At 58.6% G+C, this 19,892-nt stretch overlaps 1 protein-coding gene across 15 annotated transcripts in view; it reads left to right on the forward strand.

The window, feature by feature from the left end:
- Positions 1-8,945: 8,945 nt before the first annotated feature.
- The window catches only part of EPB41L1 (erythrocyte membrane protein band 4.1-like 1), a 66,254-nt gene continuing 55,307 nt past the window's right edge, over positions 8,946-19,892 (forward strand). For all 15 annotated transcript variants that reach the window (XM_014937575.1, XM_014937578.1, XM_014937579.1 and 12 more), the window contains exon 1: positions 8,946-8,995. The gene's annotated coding sequence lies outside the window, so the exon portion shown is untranslated. The remainder of the gene's footprint in view (positions 8,996-19,892) is intronic.

Genomic DNA, 19,892 nt, shown 5'->3' on the forward strand with positions numbered 1-19,892 from the left:
GTGTGCGGGGCGGGGGGGGGACACACGACGACGCGGCGCTTCCCAGCGGGCAGGGAGCAAAGCGGAGTGTGCGGGGAAGCGGCAGCGCGGGTGGGATCCCGGCCTTGCGGCGGGATGAGCCCAGCCCCGGGGGAGCCGCGGCCCCGAGCTGCGGGTCGCCGTAATAGCCTTTAACTGCCGGGCTGTGATTTCAGGGAGACGATTTACATTAGAGGGAGAATGTGGAGAGAGCCAGGAACAACTTGGAATGGATCCTCGCATATTTCTGTGGTTATTTTTGGAGTATCGTCATATGGCAGGAGGTGGGCTCTGGAGGTATCCTTGAGCTCAGCATTTTCTCCATAGGCTGGTTACCCGGGAGATTGTACGAGAGGACCTGCCTGGCCCTTTTCTCTATCGGTGGTTTGGGTATAAAACACTATCTCTCTTGCTGTTTCTGCGCTGGCATTGTTTTCCCCCGGCGTGGCCAGCCCCGAGCGTGTTACAGTGGGGACCCTTCTGTGGACAAACAATGGTCTGGGTATGGCTGGCTGAGCGCTCGCAGTGTGCTGCAGGAGCAGGGGATGGAAAAGCTGCGTTGGATTCAGCTGTAGATGGTGTGTGAGGTGACTCCTGATCAGCCCCCTCTCTGCTGCCGTGGATGAGGTGTGGCTTCTCCAGCATCCCCAGAGAGACCAGCCCATGCATCAGTCTCCTTCCTGCACTTAGAACTGTCACTTTCCCTCCAGCTTTCTCATGCTAGGCTTGTCCAAGGGGATTTTTGCTTCCAAACAGCTCAAGATGTGGGAAGCACGTTGTCTCCAAGGTCTGCTCCTTGGGGCTGCCTTGCAGATCTCTGCATCCTTTGCGACCTGCTGGAGGACTCGGCGTGTGCCAGGTCCCTTTGACCATGGCTGGCCAGGCTGGAGAGCTGTTCTGGTGGCCTTCAGCTGCGTGCCCTTGTTGCCATCAAGCAAGTTTGGAGCTGAGGGAAGGCTGGGTTTAGGTGATGGTTCTTGCAAGAAGGGAATTACTCTTTAATTGTGTTTCTTTTTGAGCCTGGATTGGTAGGCATGGAGCCTGTCTGTGGAGGTCTCCCCAGGGTGCTCAGAGCCATGCTCTCGATGAGGACCCCGCTGAGTGCAGAGATGCAGGGCATGTTCTGGAAGCTGTGCCAGATCCTGGCTGTTGTAGCATATGGTCCACAACCATCCTCTTTCTCCCAAAGCGTTCCCTCCTCGCACAGGGGTAACTTCTGTGTTTGGTGTCAAAGGACCCCAATGAACCCGTCTCTGAGGGGTGCGAGGCACCTCCCCGCCTGCAGCCCCCCCTGGGAGCAGAGTTTTCACATCTCCCTTCTCTGCACTGTCCTTGTGCCGTGTTGATTGCTGTAGCCTCAACTTTGGGTGATAACGCAGCCGTCAAACCAGACCCCACTGCAAACGGGGGAGCCCCGGTTGGGCTCAGGGGTACGGGGGGTCTCGGGGGGTGTGGGGCAGCCCCGGGTGAGCTGCAGAGCCTGCGTTTGTGCTCACCAGAGCCTGGCTTTGGTGGCAGGTGATGTGTTCTTCCCTGGCTGTTTTGGTTGCTTGTTGATGCTGTAGCTGGAACTGTCCAGAATTTTCATTTTTACCAATTTTTGAGAAATCAGCATTTTCCAAAACTCTCAGGGGAGAGGTGTTTTTGTTTGGAGGAAGCTTCTAAAAGAGGGTTTTGATGTCCAGTGTTCTATTTCTGGTCAAAAAGCAAGAGTATAGAAGACAGCCTGTGTTCCTGGTGTGCGGAGGGTGAAGGTTTTGGCACCTTTCCTCTCCAGTGCAGGCACGGAGCTTGCTGGGTGGCTGCCACGGTTGCCACCACCACAACCACCTCCCAGGGTAAGTGTCTTCTGGCACATGGCTTCTGGGCAGCCAGGAGGGGTGGCTGGGTCAGGTGAAGAAGTCACTGCAGTGCAGAATGGGGAAAATCTTTAAAATCGATTGTCTTCCCCCAGGCAGTTGAGCTCCCCGTTAAGCTGTGGGTGATGACCTTGGTCCTGGTGAGGTCCTGGTGGATCTCTCATTGATTTACAGAATGACCTTCCACGCTGGCAGCACTGAGCCCTCGTCCCGTGCAGAGCTCCAGCATCACTCTGTGTTGCCTGTGCTCTGCTGCTGACTTCTGCTTTACTAGAGGAGGTTCTCAGAGACAGACCAGTCAAGTGCCTGATTAATTTTTTCCCTAAAAAAAAATAATCTATCTTTCCCATAGCTAATTAGGATTTCTAAATGAGGAAGTCACAGAGAATGGCCTGTCGGTTAAAGGGCAGGGGGTGGGCTTGGCTGTTCCCGGGCTTGCTCCAGGTTTCCTGCCCGGTCTTACAGACATCACTTGAGTGTCCTTTGCCTTAATTTTGTTTGGCTGTGGACCGGGGACACTTCCCCGCCGCCTCGGGCACAGCGCTACGGCGCCGGCGGGACAGCTGGGAGAGCGGTGGGGATGCCAGCGTGTGAGGAGATGGGCTGGGTACGGGCTCAGGCTTTGCGGCAGATCCGCGTGGGCGTCTGTAAGGCCTGTGTTTAGCTCTATAGTAGACTTTCATGCGGTGCCTGTCACTTGGAGGGCTGAGCCGAGTCTGTAGCTCTGGTGTAAGCAGAGATGCAAAAGAAGAAATGCGGAACGGCGGAGGTTCCCGATTCCCCCGGTTGCTGGAAGCTCCTGGGCAGGGAGACTTGTGCAGCTCTGAGTATGTGACTCTCATGTGGCATCTAAAAATGTGCTCGCACTGAGGCTGTGACAGTGATGGCTGCGTGGCTTATTGTTCTCATTAGAGCAGTCGGGTGGCTCTGAGTCAGCAGATTTGGAGTTGTCACAGCCAGGGTGATGGCGGGAGGGAGACCTGGGAGGTTCTGTGGTGCTGGGTGGAGGGGCTGTCCCTGGCTGTCCCCCCCTGCCTGGGGACACTGGGGTCTGAGCCTGGACTCACGCTCACTGTTGGCTCCTGCTGTCACTTGAGCCTGGAAGGAGTTGTATGTATTTGTGGGAGCTGGGGGACAGTCTCCCTTGGGAGCTCCTTTCCAGCACCCACTCTCTGCCGTTTGGGTCTCTAGGGTTGAGCCTCACTACCCCCAGCGAGGCAGCTTGCCCACTGGACCAGTCCTTCTCATGCACGTCACCTTGTCTGGATTACAGGAGATGGGAAGCATGGTGGCAGGAGACCATCCTTGATGGGACATGTTGTGGTATTTCCTTGTGGCTGACGATCCATCTTTCCTCTCCTGCCAGCCCTTGGGTTGTCCAGGACCTAAGTTGGCCTTAAAAGGAAGAGGAGATGTGGGAAATGGCATCTACCACTGTGGAAGCAGTGGATGTCCCTTGGCTGGGATGGTAGCTGCTCCCTCCGCGGTGCCTTGCTGCAAGGAGGTGAACTGTTTGGGGGTGCACGGGGGCATCTGTGCCACGAGCTGTGGGGCTCAGCTTTTGTACAGCTGAGACAGGGGCCAAGGTTTGCTTTCCTTGCGCTGGATGGGGAGCTGTGGGTCTGCGTGGAAAGGGGCCGTCATCACAGAGCCTTAGGTGGGTGATTTGGTACAAATACTTCACGTCTGCTGGTCCCACCCAGGGCCATGCCTGTAGCGTGTGCGTGCCCATGTGCATGCTCCTGCACCCTCCCAGGTTTGCTGGCTGGGAGGGTGGAAGTAGAGAGAGCCTTAAAATCCGGGTGAGAATGCTCTGGAAGAGGAAATTCTATGCATCTTTTGCTGATGGTCTGATTTTGCCCCGTGGAGGGCAATACCAGCTCCCCGGGGGCTCAGCAGTGCCCCGGGCAGGGTCTGCCCCGTGCAGGAGCAGCCGTGTCTGGGGGAGCTGCACATGGGGTCTGGAGTGACCCCAGCGCAGAGAGGAGACTGGGATGACCCTATTGTGCTCAAACCACGAGACAAATGAGGCTGAAGCTGCAGATCTGCAGTTGCCAGCGGGTCAGCAGTTTTACTCGGGCACTTGGCCTCTTTTGTGGAGATGAAACGTGGTGGCAGTTTAGGATCTGCTCCGTGTCCCCCCGCCATCCCCCCTTTCAGAAACCAGCCCTTTGCCCACCAGCTATAACTGGGCTTCGCTGCCCCTGAGCCTGGGTCCCGAAGGCCGGTGGTGCTGAGGTGGGGAGCGGGACCAGGCGCATCCTGCCGTGGAGGGGCTGGTGAATGAGGATTCACAGCGCAGCCCTGCTGCCAGCTCCCACCCCCCGGCTCCTGCCTGCCTCCCTCTGCTCCTACTAACCCACTGCCGGCCCCGCTGGCTGCCTGGCAGCGGGATGTGTGCTGGTATCCTTCCCCCGGCATCAGATGGAGAGGAAAACACAGGGTGGAGTCATCTCTCGCACAAAGGAAATGTTGAGGTATCGGTTCTGCCTTCCGTGGATTTTTTAGGTGGCTGGGGAGAGATTAAACAGGATTTTAACACATTCACAGCCCCCTTCCCACCTCATTTCCCTGCAAATCTGTTGCTGTTGTGGTATCTTTCAGAAGATATTTTTAGCTTTGTCTTTCCTTCCCCCCCCCCCCCCCTCCTTCATATCAGGCTTTTGAAGGGAAACACGTTTCTATGGGAGAACAGAATGAGCCATTTCACGAGACATTTTGTTATGGGCAGAAGGGCCGGGAAATCTGATTGTGCGTTTTAAATGACACATTCCCCTTTGTAATCAGCTCATCGTGCTGGCTGGGGTGAGTGCCAGCAGAAAGCCATCCCGGCCAGGCCAGGGGCAGGCAGGCTGCGGGGCCAAGGGGATGGACCAGCCCTGTGCATCCTCCTCCCGCCCCGTCCACGTGGGACCATCGCCCGGGTGGCCACGCACGAGGGGCTTCCGTGCTGGGAGGGGTCCTGCGGGCTCTTCTCCTTAATGATCCTATTGGGGAAGCAGCACCCCTGCGCATGAGAGAAGCAATTAACTGTTCCAATTAGGTGCACTATTGATCTGGCAGTGTTTTCTGCTGGCGGGAGCTCCTGCTGAGCGTAGGATGGTGTGGCACCTGACATGGCTTTGGGTCTCCGCTTTGCTGGTGATGGGAGGGACGCGGTGAAGGTCTCCGTGTGGAAGGTCTCCAGTGCCGTGTTAAGGCGTCAGGGGGGCTCATGCAGCGGGGTCTGCTGCTCGCCATGGAAAGGTGCAATTTTTGACAAGGCTTCAAACCCAGCATTGATGGTGGACTTTGGGGTGGGAAACTTCCAGCCTGAATTTTCAGCAGTGTTGCCTTTTAGGAGATTTGCTGGTGGATGAAGGTCCTGCCGAGTGAACTGGCCAGAAGAAGAGAAACCTTCTTTGAGGTCTGATCTGGGTACACGCATGCCTACGTCAGGCAGGGGCCATTACTTCTGCAAATTCACTGGGGCTCTTCTTCAGGGAACCAAAAAATGCTTTCTGATAGTATGGCATGAGTAAATCCCCATTGGTCACCTTGGTCTTGTGTGTGACATGGCCGTACTTCAGGGTGACTGCTGCGAGTACTACAGGATGTAGAGAAAGTGCAGATAAATGGTTTTAAACTGAAAAGGGGAGATGGAGCTGAGATGTGGGGAAGAACTTGTTTGGTGTGAGGGTGGTGAGAGCCTGGCCCAGGTTGCCCCGAGAAGCTGTGGCTGCCCCATCCCTGGAGGGGTTCAAGGGCAGGTTGGAGGGGGCTTGGAGCAACCTGGTGTGGTGGGAGGTGTCCCTGCCCAGGGCAGGGGGTGGCACTGAATGGGCTTTAAGGTCCCTTCCAACACTGACCATTCTGTGATTCTATGTCCATCCTGTGGCAAGTTCCACCATTGCTGTAAGTCTGTCTGGCCACTCCTGGGCTTCTGCAAGAGCTTTGGAGCTCAGTCCCACCCCAGTGCGGTGCTGCTGCCTGTGGCAGCCCCATGTGTGTGAGCAGGGCAACCTGGAAGGCCCACGATGCTGTGGTCCATGGTCACCTCCTGCTGAGCATGGGCTGGGCTGCCCCTTCTCATCTGGGCAGAGCTGATGTGGTCCCAGCTCAGGGTGGACCTGTGCACGGCTGGACCTCTCCCCCCAACGTGCTTTGTGCTCAGCTAAGCTGCCCTGCCCTGTTTATGTTCCTGCTCTGGGGGATGTGTGGAGGGGACAGTATGAATCTTTGTCCCCTTCCTTGCCCTTGTTGGCCCCATCATCATCATTTTTGCAACGTGCTGGCCTAATATTTGAGTGAGCTGGGCTCAGCGTGTGGCTCCCTCCTAACCCCATCCAGCGGGGCTGGCCAGGATCTGCCCCTTGCGTGGACCATAGCCTTTGTCTGGCTGCCCCGAGTGTCCCAGCACCCACGCTGGCCCCGTCAGGGTCAGGCTGGATGATGGTGATGACGACCGTTGTGACAATGTGGGTCACTCCGGGATGTTTTCAAGCCCGGGGCACTGTCTGTGGCTGAGATGGTTTACACACCAGCCCGGCGCCGGGGAGAGCTGCGTGGCAGGAGATCGCGATGCAATCTAGCATGGATTTTTGCTGGCTTGTTTGCAGGCAGAAGCGAGCAGAGCTGGGGGAGGGTCTCCCTCCCGCTGCTTATATTCTCCAAACCCTTCATTAATATGATACTAATTGATGCAGTACCTCAGATCCCATAATGTCCATAGCTCAGAGCCCGCTGTGGTGCAGCCAGCCCCGGTGAACGCGGCTTCACGCAGCAGCGAGGAGGGACGGTCGGTGTGTGATGGAGAGCTCAGGGGCTTTGTTTGGCAGCAGCAGCAGAGGCAGGTTGGGGAGCGCCGAGTGCCACCGCCCTGCCTTTGGTGACAGCGTCCTCCGTCCTCCCTGGCAGGAGGGACACGGTGCAGCCCTGGTGAGCTCTGGGTGCGGGGGCAGCTGATGTGACACCCCTTCTTGGGGGTCTGTTGGAAGCTGGATGCTCCCGTGCTGGGCTCTGTGTCTGCTTGCCCGTCTCCACTGCGCTTCTCAACTCACCCTTGGGCTGGGATGGGAGGAAGCTGGGTGCGCGAACCTGGGACCAGCATAGGGCACCCACAAAAATCTCCAGGCTTGGCAGAATAGGAGCGGGGCCACAGAGGCTGCGCCGGAGAGGGGAGAGAGCCCCACAGATCCCTGCAGCTTTTTGAGACTGTCTGGAGGTGGGAGCGTTGAAGAATGTTCCCCAGACCGGCTTGGCCTGTTGGACACCCATGTGTCCTGCTGTGAGAGAGTGCAGAGGTCTGCTCTGGATGAGGCTCCTTCTCTCTGGCTCGTTAGCCCCTGGGCAGTGGCGGCTGCAGGAGAAGAGCAGGCAGGTGAAGGAGAGGGAGGTCTGTCCTGGGCTCAGGGATGGTGGAGTGTGGGCACGTAGGTAACGGCATGGGACAGTAGCCTCCACCCGCTGGTGGCTTCCCTGGGACCATGGGCAGTGTGTGCTCTGCAGAATGACAAGTTGGTTGGGAAAATGCTGTTTCCAGGTCTGGGAGACTCGGATACCCACTCAGCTCCCATGCTGGGCACTGGCATGGAGGTGTTCGGGCCCTGTGACACCGTCCCCACGCTGCCTGTGGGTTGGGGGGACCTGGGGCTGTGGGTGCAGCTGGCACTGGTGCTGACTGGCTGGTTACCGGGATGCTCCGTGTTGCATCCCAGCCCTGCTCCCCGCACAGTGAGACAGATGGGCCAGTAAAACCAGTCTACGTGGTGGCTGTGAAGGAATCTATCCCTGGGGGGCAGGGGTGCATGAGATCATGCCTCGTGCCAGTGCCCGATGGCGTCCTGCTTGTGCCTCCCCTCGAGTGACAGTGGGACAGGACCACGCACACGGGGGTGTAACTCCCTCCTCTCCCCGTATCTCCCCTGCAGATCCTTTGGGGGTGCAATTTCCCCCCCTCTCAAAGGTGATTTTTGTTTCCTTGGAGGTGCCGAAGCTCCCAGCCTTATTGCATCGGGTTTTCCTCCCGGGGGGGATGGCAGCGGGTCCTGTCCTTGCCTGGGAGGGGAGGGCCCCACGTGGCCACGGGTGGGTCAATTGTCACCGTGACGCCCGGGGACTGTGTCCAAATGGAAAGTGGAGCAGCTTTTGTGCCCTGGGTGAGCTCTCGGGATGGTGTTGCCCAGGGCAGGCCGTGCTGGGCTCCGCACGGGGAGGGAGAGGGCTGTTGCTGGACGGGGGGGAGAGGTGGGCGCTTTGCACGGGGGGGTCCTGCTGCCTGCTCCACTTCTGCCTTACGGGGGGAGGATGGTCCTCGCCTGTTGAATGGACGTTTGAAAATTAACCCTTGGAAAAGCAGGAGGTATCCCTGCTGTGCTGTGGGACTGTAGTGCCTGCTGGGCAGTTCTTCCGCCCCCATCAGATGCAGTTGTCACCTAAAAAACCGTCACCTAAAAACGCTGTTGCAGGATTTGGGCTGTTTCTATTAAAACTGCTGATTTCACTCCCGATGTGCCAGAGCCGTGGACGGGTGAGCAGGGGCAGATGCCGGTCCAGAAGCAGGTCCTGCATCACTGACCTGCATTGTGGCCCGCAGCAAAAGTCCTGGTGACCAGATGTTGCCCTTGGTGATGCTGCAGGGACCGCGCCAGAGGGACCGGGGGACAAAGGGGTGGCACAGATGGCCCTGAAAGGAGAACTTGGGTAGCGCCCGGCGGTGTGAGCCAGGAGGGTATCTGTTTCACTCCTCGGAGGTGTGTTGGTTCTGCGGCACTGCCTGTCGTAAATGTTGGCTTTTATCACTCAAAGGAGCAGCGCTGGCTCGCGACGCACGCAGCGGGCAGCCCGACGGCACGAGAAGGTGCTGCTTGCACATCAGCCTTTTTGAGAGTAAAAGCGGCCTCTAACGTAATCTGGATCTTGCATTCTCCAGCGAGCGGATTTGTATGGAGCCTGAGCACAGAGCTGGAGCCGGGCGGGCACCATCTTGTGATGGAGAGAGCCCGGCTAACGGCCTTCCCTGCTCTGCCATCAGCTCTGGGAAGAGCCTTTTTTAATTCTCTTTAACCAAATCTGATTTCTTCTTTGCAGGTTCTGAATCCTGCCCAAGCAGAGCGCTGGGAGCAGCCCCTGGAAGCAGCGTGAGTTTTCCTGAAAGCTTTTATTCTCCTTTCCACATCCCACGTAAGGCTGAGTGGGTTTTGTAGTGCAGAAGGGGTTGCTCAGCCCGGAGCTGGTGCTGGAGGGAGGCTCCTCGGCCAGAAACCCCTGGCAGGACTGGAAATCTGGGCTGCTACCACCAAAGCATGAAACTGCTGGGCTTGGGCTTGTTCTGGCTTTCTTTGTGTTGGGATTATATTTTTTTTTTTGATGGTTTGGTTAAGAGTTGGGCAACAGAAGGGCTCCCACTGGCTGTCTGAGTCTTTGCCTGCTGATGGAGTGACTTTGGGGACATCAACGCTTAACGCTGAGTTCCCCTGCTCTCTCTCGTGCAGCGGATCTGAGGGAGGCGATGTCTTTGCAAACCAGCCCTTGGATTCCATCAGGTGTGGGTCTGACCCTGGGGAGCAGGTCCCCGGGCTCACAGGGACCAGGCAGGGGCTGGCAGCTGGGGGGTGGAGGACGGGAGAGGAGAGCGGTAGCTCTGAGCTGCAGAATTAAAACTTTGGGATGCCTGAAAGAGTGGGGAGTTTGTGGTGCGGGCTTTCTGGGAGACCCCCGGGGTCCCTCCGGGGGGGTGGGCTGCTCCGCTCCAGGGCCCTGGTGCCCAGCAAGTTTGCACGGTGCCGTCCCTGTGAAACCAGTCGTGAGCTGCTCCCCGGTGTCCCGCAGGCGGTGTGTGGCCGGGGGTAGCTGGGAGGACAAGGTCTGGCTTCTGCTTTCACCCCCTGGGCCATGAGGTGAGCCTGGGCAGAGGGCAACGTGGCCGTGCTCCCTCATGCTGTGCCCGGGGAGGGAGGGAGGTGGTGTCATCTGAAAACTGGGGACGAGGAGCTCCATGGCTGCACCCCACCGTCCTGGCCCCTTCCCTGGTGACAGGAGCTCACTCCATCCATGGATCCCTGCTGTCCCCCAAGGGTCATCTCCTGCCCACAGGAGGTGAAGGGCGCAGAGGCAGGCAGTGCCCAGGAAGCAGGCGGGGTCCCTGTCTGTGCTGAGGGTGGTGATGGGCTGTGGCCATGTCCTTCTCGGGGCTGGAGGTGTCCCTGGCTCTCAAGGGGCAGCTCCTTACTTATGAGCAGTGTATCACCAGTAGTGCTACAACAGCATCCCTCCAGGAGGGGTCTTTGTGGGTCCGGCAAGATGCCACCTCTGCCCATGTCTGGGGACATGTCTGTAGGGAAAGCAAACAGAATGACAAGGTTTCTTGTCCCCTCTCCCTATGCTGAAGAGTTTGGGTGCTGGAAGACCAGTTTGGGAATTGGTGGAGGCAGAGGCCCAGCTTCAGTGGTGGATTGTGTAGTGAAGATGCTGGGAGGGCTGGAGCCCCTCTGCTGGGACGGGGGGCTGAGAGAGTTGGGGGGGTTCAGCCTGGAGAAGAGAAGGCACCAGGGAGACCTTAGAGCCCCTTCCAGTCCCTCAAGGGGCTCCAGGGAAGCTGGGGAGGGATTCTGGATCAGGGAGGGGAGCCCGAGGAGGAGGAGGAAGGGTTTGACACTGGAAGAGGGGAGATGGAGCTGAGATGTGGGGAAGAACTTGTTTGGTGTGAGGGTGGTGAGAGCCTGGCCCAGGTTGCCCCGAGAAGCTGTGGCTGCCCCATCCCTGGAGGGGTTCAAGGGCAGGTTGGAGGGGGCTTGGAGCAACCTGGTGTGGTGGGAGGTGTCCCTGCCCAGGACAGGGGGTGGCACTGGGTTGTCTTTAAGGTCCCTCCCAACACTAACCATTCCATGATTCTACGTGATCCTGCATCACTGTGTGCCTCAGTTTCCCTCCACCTTCCTTCCTGTGTGCTTCTTCTCTGGGCCTCTGCCTGAGGAAGGCTGCTGGGGAGGCTGGGCACTGGCCACCGCTGATGTGGGAGCGTTCAGCTCCTGGGCAATGCCTGGTGGGAAGCTGTGCCCCTGCATCAGGGGGTGAGTCCCTCTTGGGGTTCCCCGCACTGAGGTGGCACTGGGAGTAGGAGGACACACACCGCCTCTGTGGTGACCCCAGTGCCTGGCTAGCCCCTCACTTTCACTGGTAGCCTTGGTGTCCTGGGTCCAGCTGGGGGTCAGTGGCCCAGGTCTGGGTGTCTTTGAGTGTCGTGAGCCAGCACCGAGGACATGGGGAAGCACTTGCCCAGCAGAACTGCTTATGGCTTTGTGCTCTGAGCAGACTCACCAAGCCTGTGCCAGTCCCCTGTAGGTCCCAGCTCCCTGGCAAGTCCGGGCAAGAGGAATCTTGCTAGTACAGCACGGGCCAGGTGCTGCTTTGTGTTGAGGGAGGTGTCCCTTCACTTCTGGAAGGGTTGGTGACACTCCCGTCACGGCACAGTGATCGTGTTGGAGATGAGCTGCTCGTTTCTCTGTGTTCCTACAGCTCCCTCTCGGCTGATGTAGTATCCTACCTCCTGGATGTGGTGAAGGGCTTGCTGCTGGGATTTGGTAGGCAAGGGTGAAGGGGAAGCTTGCTCAAAGGAGATGGTCATCCATCGTTTGGACTAGATGATTGTTGTAGGTTCCTTCCAACTGAACCACTCCATCTTCCTTGGAAGTGGAGCACAAAACATGACCATTGGTGGAAATGGAACTTTGTAGGCCCTTCTTTAGACTCCAAAGAAGGTTCTTCTGGTGCTGCAGATCAGGGGACAATGACTATAGGCAGAGAGCTTGGACTTTCTTTTGGAAGAAGAGAGAAGATGGGAGAAGGTAGGGCCAAGCAGGTGCCTGAACTGGGCTCCCTTCAGTGGCTTCCCTTGCTCTAGGTGCTCTTCACCTACTTGAGCTCCTCCACTCTTCCAACACACTGCTTACAGGTTGGCCTTGTGGCTTCCAGGGTGGCTGGTTCTCTGTTGTTCTTGCACATGAGGCAGCTGATCTCCCCTGGCTGCTTCATCCCAGCGCAAGATGGCTGGACTGTGGTCTCTACCTTTCTCCGCTTGCTTTTGTCCACATGTGGTGATTGCTGCAGAGGCAGCAGGTGACCTGGAGTTGGGGCGGGAGCTGCTCTTCAGTGTCACCCCGGTGGTTTGCAACCCCCCTGCCCACTTCTGCTGTGTATCTGAGGTGCTTTGCTCTGCAGTAGCAGCCATGGGGTGTATCTGCAGCTGGGTGAAGTGGGTTTCAGGGAGCAGGGTGTTACCATCACAGCCTTTGCTTCCATCTCCCTCCCTCTGCAGCACCAGAAGACCCCAGGGCTTCCTGCCCGAGGACTGGAGTAGGAGAGGAGGGACGGCTGCTGCACCGGTGATCCCGGTGTCTCCCTGGAGAACCTGGTCCCTCTCTGGTCTGATTGCTCCGTTTGACCATGGTCCCTCCTGGGCAGCCCCATCCCTACCCAAAAAAGCACGGAGGGGCCAGCAGAGCCCCCCATGCTCTCTGGAGGAAGCACAGGGATGGTTTAGCCCCGTGGCTCTGCCCGCAGGCGGTTTGTAGGGGCTGCGAAGTGCAGATGAGCACAGAGGTCCCTCCCCAGCGCCCTGGGCAGGAGGAGATCCTTATTACAAGAATTGGCCCAGGAGGGTGCACAGATCGCTTTTTGCTGGAGAAACGCTGTCAGTCCATGTTGTGGAGCCGTTGGGAGGGTGACCCTGTCCTTCCCTGCCTGCCCTTCACCCCGCGCGGCGGCAGGAGCCCGGCACAGCCGGCAGGAGCTGGCAGCGGGTGTTGGCAGCGCTGGGGAGGCCGTGCCGGCTCCCCCCGCCCCGGCTCAGGGCTGCTGCTGCACTTTCCTCTTGATTTGGGGCCCATCCTCTCTGGGAGACATGCCTCGGTCAATGAAGCTTGCTCTGTGCCATCCCAGCTGCTTTGGCCCGGGGCTGAGCAAACAGGTTTGCGGTATGTGGCAATGCGTGCCCCGGAGGTGGGGGAGAGCTGCCAGCTCCTTCAAACTCAGCCTGGGAAAGGCTGGCTCCCGGCCAGACACCCTGCTTGCTCTGGCTGGTACTTTTAACCTCTTCTGCATCACGTCAGGCGGGACCTAGGCTTCCCCCATGCTGGGGGTGAGCTGGGATGCCCACCCGCCTCTGCCCGCCTCTGCCTGGCTCTTGAAGGCTCCTCTGCCTGTGAGCCATGCTGGGGCTGGGATCTTGTCCCACCTTTTGACACCCAGCAGGAGATGGAGCTTTCCTTGGAAAATGCAGCTCTGCTGCTCTGATGGCACTCACCCAAGTCCTTGGCAGGTCTCGGTGGGGTGGAGAGGTCTGTTCCCATGCGATGTACCACCCTCACCACTGGTTTTGGCCAAGGGTGTGTGCAGGGCTGGGACTGCTGCTGCCTTGCTAAACTGGTGGTCCCACTGGGGCTGGGTGGAAAGGAAGAGCTGTCCGTTCTCAGATCCCTGCGGAGGAGGGCTTGCCACCCGGGATTGGTGTTTCAGCAGCTTTTTTGGCACAGCAGGACCCAAGGGATGCAAAGCCGTAGGCAGTATCTGAGCAGGCGCAGTGTGGGGTGGGGATCTGCAAGACTTGCTCCCAGGGGTGGATGTGGAGGCTGGACCACGTGCAGGAGAGCACCCAGCCCTGGTGTGGGTATGCTCCAGGGCATCATCTTCCAAGAGATGAGTGCTGGTGGTGGCACCTCTCTGGGTTTCTCCCAGCCCAGCTCTTCCACAGCCCTTGTGGCTCTCTCCTCTCTTCTGGGACAGAGGCTTTTGAATTTCCTTTCTTGGCTTTCTTCCCTGTTGTTCAAGGGGTGAAGCAGCATTTGAGCCACTTCCCACCCTCAGCAGCTACAAGAGCATGTGCTGAGAGCTGCTGGGTGGGAGGCCAGCAGGTTCTATGGGGCAGGATCTACTCCCCATGTTGCAGCCTGCCAGGCTCAGCCCCATCTTGAGAGCAGGTCTGGATGCTGGGGCTCGCCTGCCTCCCTGGTTCTTCCTCAGGTGATGCTGCTTCCATGGGGACTGGGGGCTTGTCATGCCTCAGCTCACAGCATTGAGAGGGTCCTCAGCGTGTCTGGTGTGTTCTCTCCTGTGACGTTGCTCAGGGATCTCTGGAAAGGGCCAGTTCTTCCTGGAGCCCTATGCTGCCCCAGGACTCGGGTCTTGGCTTGTGTGTCCTTCCCCGCCTGCAAAGCAGGCAGGACGCTTGGTAGGGTGATGGAGAAGCTGGTGGGGCACTGAGGGCAGCTTTGTGCTGTGGTGAGGAGCTTTCGGAGCCTTTGAGGCCACCGGAGGTGCTGGATGGAGAGTGAGGTTGGATCCCTTTGTCACTGGTGTCACTTGGAGGATGCTTGTCCTGCCCTCATGTGCATGTAAAGGCTCAGGCCATTTGAGGTACCCGGTGCTGAGACAGCACCCGTCACTCCTCATGCGGCTGCTGCCCAGATCCTGCGTTCCTCAGGCTGACAGCCCGGAGGCTCCCAGTAAACCCAGTGGTGGTGGTTGGCGGGGTGAGTGGGAGTGCTGCCGCTCCCCATGGCCCTGCTGTGGTGCTGCTTGTTCCTCACCGCAAGGCCATGCTTTAATGATGAATTTTGGATGGGAAGGGCAGGAGGGCGAGGGAAGGAGGGGGCCGCCTTGATCCTGCGAGGGATTCAGGGTGGATTTTGCTGCACAAGACCGCTCGGCTGCAAGTAAGAAGGCGCTGGTACCCGGGTTGCCGGGGAGACGGAGATGTTCAGCCGCTGGGGAGATGCGGATGCTGCGGCCGCGCCGGGCGGATCGCTGTCCCACCCCCTCGCTGCCACCAGTCACAGCCCCAGTGGCTGTCCCTGATGCTGTCGCAGGGGACGCGGTGCTGTGTGGTGTGTGTGCCGCCTCGTCCCCAGAGGCATTGGTGATGGAGCCCCCATCCCAGCGGCTCCTGGTGGCCGTGGCCGTGGCCACACCAGTGCCCTGGGTGGATGCCCCGAAGTCAGGGCAGGCTGGGGAGGGCTGGGTGAATGTGGGTGCTAATGGCATGGATCAGGGGCTGTGCTCCAGAGCCATCTCCCAGGTGGGTCCCTTTTGCTGGCCGTGGTGGGGTGATGCTGAGGGGGTGAGAGACTGTGTGGGGTGCAGGTGGCCTTGGCACTGCTCAGCTCTTCCACCTGGTGACTGAGACAGGCAGACTCGTCTCTTGGAAAGTCCAGACATCTCTCTTCTTCTAGAAGGCCCCATCATGGGCCACCTTCAGGTCCCTGAGGGGTGACCAGGGACCAGCGAGCAGAGGCACGTGGTGCTGTGCCAGCCCGGAGGTGGGTACACTGTGTTGCTGCTCTGCCAGGGCTACAGCCCTGCCTGTGTCCCCTCATCCTGTCACCCACACAACTCCTCTTCCATCACCATGCCTTCTACCTGTGTGCCCAGCCCTGGGTAACCGCCAGCAGCTCCCTGCACCGTTCCCCCCGACACCTTCCTCGGGTCTGTGGGATGACTGTCCTGCCCACTGTCCGGAGGCCACAGTGGAAAGCAGTGAACCCATCCGGGACAGCTGCTGTGTATAGGAGGTATCTCTGCCTTTTTCCCCTCATGCTGCGGTGAGAGTGCTCTTGGCAGCTGTGGTGTCACTGCCTGGTAGCCCCTCTGCCAGGCTGGCCTGTGTGGGACAGAGGGGTCAGGCTGGGATGAGCCTGGAGCTGCCGCTGGCTTTTCATCCCCAGTCCTGGCTGAGGCTGCCCTGGTTTAGCTGGGAGGGCAGGAGCCGTGCCAGCCGGTGCCCAGGTCTGCGTGGCACAAGCCGTGTGCCGGGGAGTGCTGCTGCCTCTGCCAGCCAGGGACAAACGTCTCCCTTGGGTTGTGCCGTGGTGGGGACTTGGCTGTGGCAGTGGGGTCCCTGCTCCCCACACTCAGGCTGGCCACAGCACCCTCCTGTGCCAGGAGCAGGGTTTTGTGCCCAGGGTGCCTGCGCTATGGACTGGGACCTTCCTCTCTGGGCAGGAGAGCAGGGGGCACTGGTGGTCACCACGGGCTCTGCCCTCCCTGAGGCTCTGCCCTTGGGTGCAGTGGGGAGGAGGCTTCATTCAGGTTTGCTTTTTTTTCCCCCCTCCCTTTATTTATTTATTTCTTTTATTTAAAAACTTCTCCTCCAGCCCTTCCTTCTGTTGTCATTTAATTGTGCAAGTTCCCTGAATACCCGTCACCTGCCTGGGGGTAGAATTTGAGACACATCAAAGCTGGATGAGCTTCTGCAGGCGCTAAGCGTACATCCTCTGGGAGCTGGAGGGAGATTAAACAGCCGAGAAAAACAACTGCTCAGGATTGTCCAAGAGGTAAAATGGAAGGGTTGGGGGAAGAGCGAGGGAAAACCAGCAGTATTTGCTTAGTGGAAAATGTCTGCCTCCTGCCTGGGAGGCCGGCTGGAGTGGTGGGTCCCCACCGGGGTGAGGCATGGACGATGCTGGATGGGAGAACACCAGGCTGGAGCAGTTCTGCAGTGGGAGCTGGGGGTCTCCGGGCATCTCTCCCAGTTCTGACCCCGGCATGGGTTTGTACAGCTGTTTGTCAGGATTATATCTGTGCGTCTGCTAAATGGCCCCGATTCCCACCACCCCTCTGGCAGGGTTGGCATCTGGTCGCATGGATGTAGAGGAGTGGTACCAGGGATGAAAAGGGTCAATTTTAAGGGGTAAACTGGGTGTCGTACCTGGGCTGGATTCCTGTGTGGGGTCTGCAGGCACAGCATGGGCAGATGTGAGGCCGGGCATCGGGAGAGGACCTGCACCCACCCGGCTGCCTGCCACCAGTGGGGACCCGCCTGCGCCTCCGGGGGTGATTCAGACTTTGGCTTCCAGTTGAAGGCTGGGGGGGGAGGAGGGAATAACTTAAAGCTTTGCATTTGGGATTTAGACAACACAAATGGAATACACCTCAAGAGGTGGCTTTGTTTGTAGTCTCAGGACCAGATCGAGCCTGCTCTTGGAGAGGCGTCACCGTCTCGGTCTCTGGCAGAAGGCGGCTGCCTGCCGCAGGAGGGAGCGGGAGGTGGGGCTGAGCAGAGCAGCTTGCTGTGGGTCCTGGTTGCTGCCCCGTTCAACCAGTCTTCTGGGACTTATTGAACCTGTATTCAAAGAAGAATAGGGGTTTTTTAGATTAGATTGGTGTGTTTTTTTTTTTAAAAAAAAGATACTTTTTTGTTGCATAAAGCATCTCTTTCCCAAATCTTAAAAAAAACCCAACCCACCTAAGATATTCTACTCCACTCAAAAACCTTTGGTTTTGATGATGCTGGTAAGTGAGCTGGGCTCAGGACACCAGGCCACGGCAGCACAGTGGCATCTCCTGTGCCATCTGGTGTGGCCCCGGGTGAGGGTGCAAGGGAAGGTGGGGACCTTTGGGAGAGCAGCCTCTGGAAACCCAACTGCAGGTATCTTGGGGTACTTCAATGCACGGGGCCTTTGCCACCTGCGGTGCTGGCGCCCGGTGCCAAGCTGCAAGGAGGCTGTTACTGCAGGGCTGAGAGCTCCTGGAAGCCCCTCAGCATTTTCAATGGAACTCTGGGGCAATGTGCTTGCAGTCGCATTGATTTCTTGCAGCACTGATGATTGATCGGCTTTTCAGGTACGGAGCAGAAGGAAAAGCTTGAGTTGCTCTTTATCTCTGATCCAGGAGAGGCTGGACCTCTGCTAGAGACACCGGTGCTGGGGACAGTTTCAGGAAGCCCCAGAAGGTCTATTTTCCAGTCTCCATTTTCCATGGTTAACATAGCAATTTCCTGCTCCTCTTTCCAGCTCATCTGTCTTCACTCACAAGTGAGATGAACAGCAGCACAAAGAGCAGGCAGTGCCCAAGACAACGTTTGCAAGAGCAGTTCTCTTCCTTGAGCTCCAGCTTCTGCCTGTGTCACTTACTGATCTGCTACTTTTCTTCCTGTGAACTTGTAGCATTTTCTTCCCTGTAAAGGAATTTTGAGATGTTTGGAGGGATTGGAAAATCCCAAGTACGTTGGCCTCTATGGGTCGGGAAGCAGGAGCCAATGCTGAGGCTTGTGATTTGCCCTTTGCAGCTTGGGGACTTGCTGGAGGGACCTGAGCTGTGAAGGATGATGGTGAGCAGAGCATGGGGTTGCTCAGGTGCATCAGTGTCCCTGGAAAAGCAGGGTTGTGTGGTGCTGTGGGAGATGCTCCTTCCAGGTCAGCTGTGCTGGCTATTTGAGATGGGCTCAGATGGCATGAAGTGGCTTCTGTTTGTCCTTTTCCTTTCCCTGTCTAGCATTTATCAGCTTCTGGGGGCAGCAGCTGGACTTGGGGTAGGACATCTGTCTCATCTAAGAGCTTTGTTCCCTTTTCTGTAAGGCCTTAGGTGTGTGGCAAGGCTGGGGCTGAGACGTGGGGACCAACGGGTGCAGGGACACATTGCAACGTGTCCCCAGCACAGCCAGGCCCCGCTGCTTCAGCGGGAAGGGGGAAGCTGGTGGGTTCCAGGTGGAGGTTTCTGGTCTCACCTCGGCTGCTGGAGCCGTTGCAGCAGAGCTGGCGCTGCTGGCAGGGATGTGCAGGCGAGGTGGCTCCTGCGGGATGCTGGTCGCTAAGCAACCGGCAGAGGTGGAGCTTTCTGGGTACCATCCCCACCGCCGCTGCCTGCCTGCTCCGGCATCACCCGCATCCTCCCCAGGCAGCACAGGAGGTCCTGCCACCCTCCTGGTCCCCCCAACGCTGTCCCTGGGCAGAGGGGTGCCCCAGGGTGCCTTGGGGCATTGCTGAACCCTGCTTTGGGGTTCCTCTGCCCGAGATGGCTGACACCCTCACCCTGGGGAAGGAAGTTGTCTTGAAGCTCTGTTGAGGCTTTTGTTTGGGGCTTCCACCTCAGTGCTGCTTCCCTGCCTGGTTCTGCCATTTTGCCCCAAAGCAGGGCAAGAAGTGGGGAGCCCCAAGGCTCCTGTGCCCCGTGGCTCCTGTGCAGCCCCTGGGCTGGGCTGGGGGCTGTGGGTGCAGGGTGGGCTGGCTGTGAAAAGCTGGGGGAGCCTGGTTCCCCTCTGGAACAGTTGTGCTGATGGAGCCTGGGTCTCCATAGGTGGTGGCTCTGCCAAGAGAGGGGTAGTCAGGGTGGTACGGGAAGGCTGGGTGATGCAGAAGGGCTTGGGGAGGCGTTGGGGGCTGCACAGCTTGGGTGTCCCTACTCAGGGCTGTCCCCTCAGGGTGACTGCAACCCTGCCCTGGGGCCCTTTTTTTTATGACCTTCCCCAAGGCCAGGTGTTTGTAAGGTACTTGGAAAGTCTTTGGAGGAAGTGACATCCTGCAGGGTGGGAAGGAGCGGTGTCGGGGGCTGGAGGATGGGGAGGTTGCTCTGGGCGGTGGCTTAAACCCGTCAGCGCTGGTTCCCCAGGTGCCCTCGCAGCGGGGGATGCTGTGTGCTGAATGTTAAGCAACCTGCTGTCTCCCCTGCCCCTCTCCTGCGATATCCCTGCCCGCGGCCACTGCTTCTTGCTGGACCTTTACTGGGAGAGCTGACTGCCCCGGGAGCCCCGTGGTGTCATAAATCTGTCTCCCAGCCCCTGGCATGCTCTGAACTCTGCTGACAGCGCAAGCGTGGCTTTGAAAAGGTGTGTGTTTGCCTGGAAGAGGCACATTCCTGGCTTTACAGGGCTGCCTGACGTGAGGGAGGAGGCCAAGCTGGGCAGCCTTTGGTTTTGCAAGAAGCCTTGATGAACTCCCTCACCCCCAGGCCCTTTCCCAGAGCAGTGGGATGTGGGCAGCTGGTGGGGGTGGGGGGGTTGGGGGGGGTGTAGGGTGAGGGATGCTGGTGGCTGTATGGTTTCTGGCACGGGGGCTGCCTGTTTTACTGCTGTGGGGTTGAGCTGCAGGGTCCCTGTGAGCTGATGGGCTGTACTGGCACAAAGGTTCTGTGTGTTTCACTGTGAGGGTGGTGAGAGCCTGGCCCAGGCTGCCCAGAGAAGCTGTGGCTGCCCCATCCCTGGAGGGGTTCAAGGGCAAGTTGGAGGGGGCTTGGAGCCACCTGGTCTGGTGGGAGGTGTCCCTGCCC

This window comes from Calidris pugnax, unplaced genomic scaffold (genome assembly GCF_001431845.1).
Source record: "Calidris pugnax isolate Ruff unplaced genomic scaffold, ASM143184v1 scaffold83, whole genome shotgun sequence".
NCBI classification, from domain to species: Eukaryota; Metazoa; Chordata; class Aves; order Charadriiformes; family Scolopacidae; genus Calidris; species Calidris pugnax.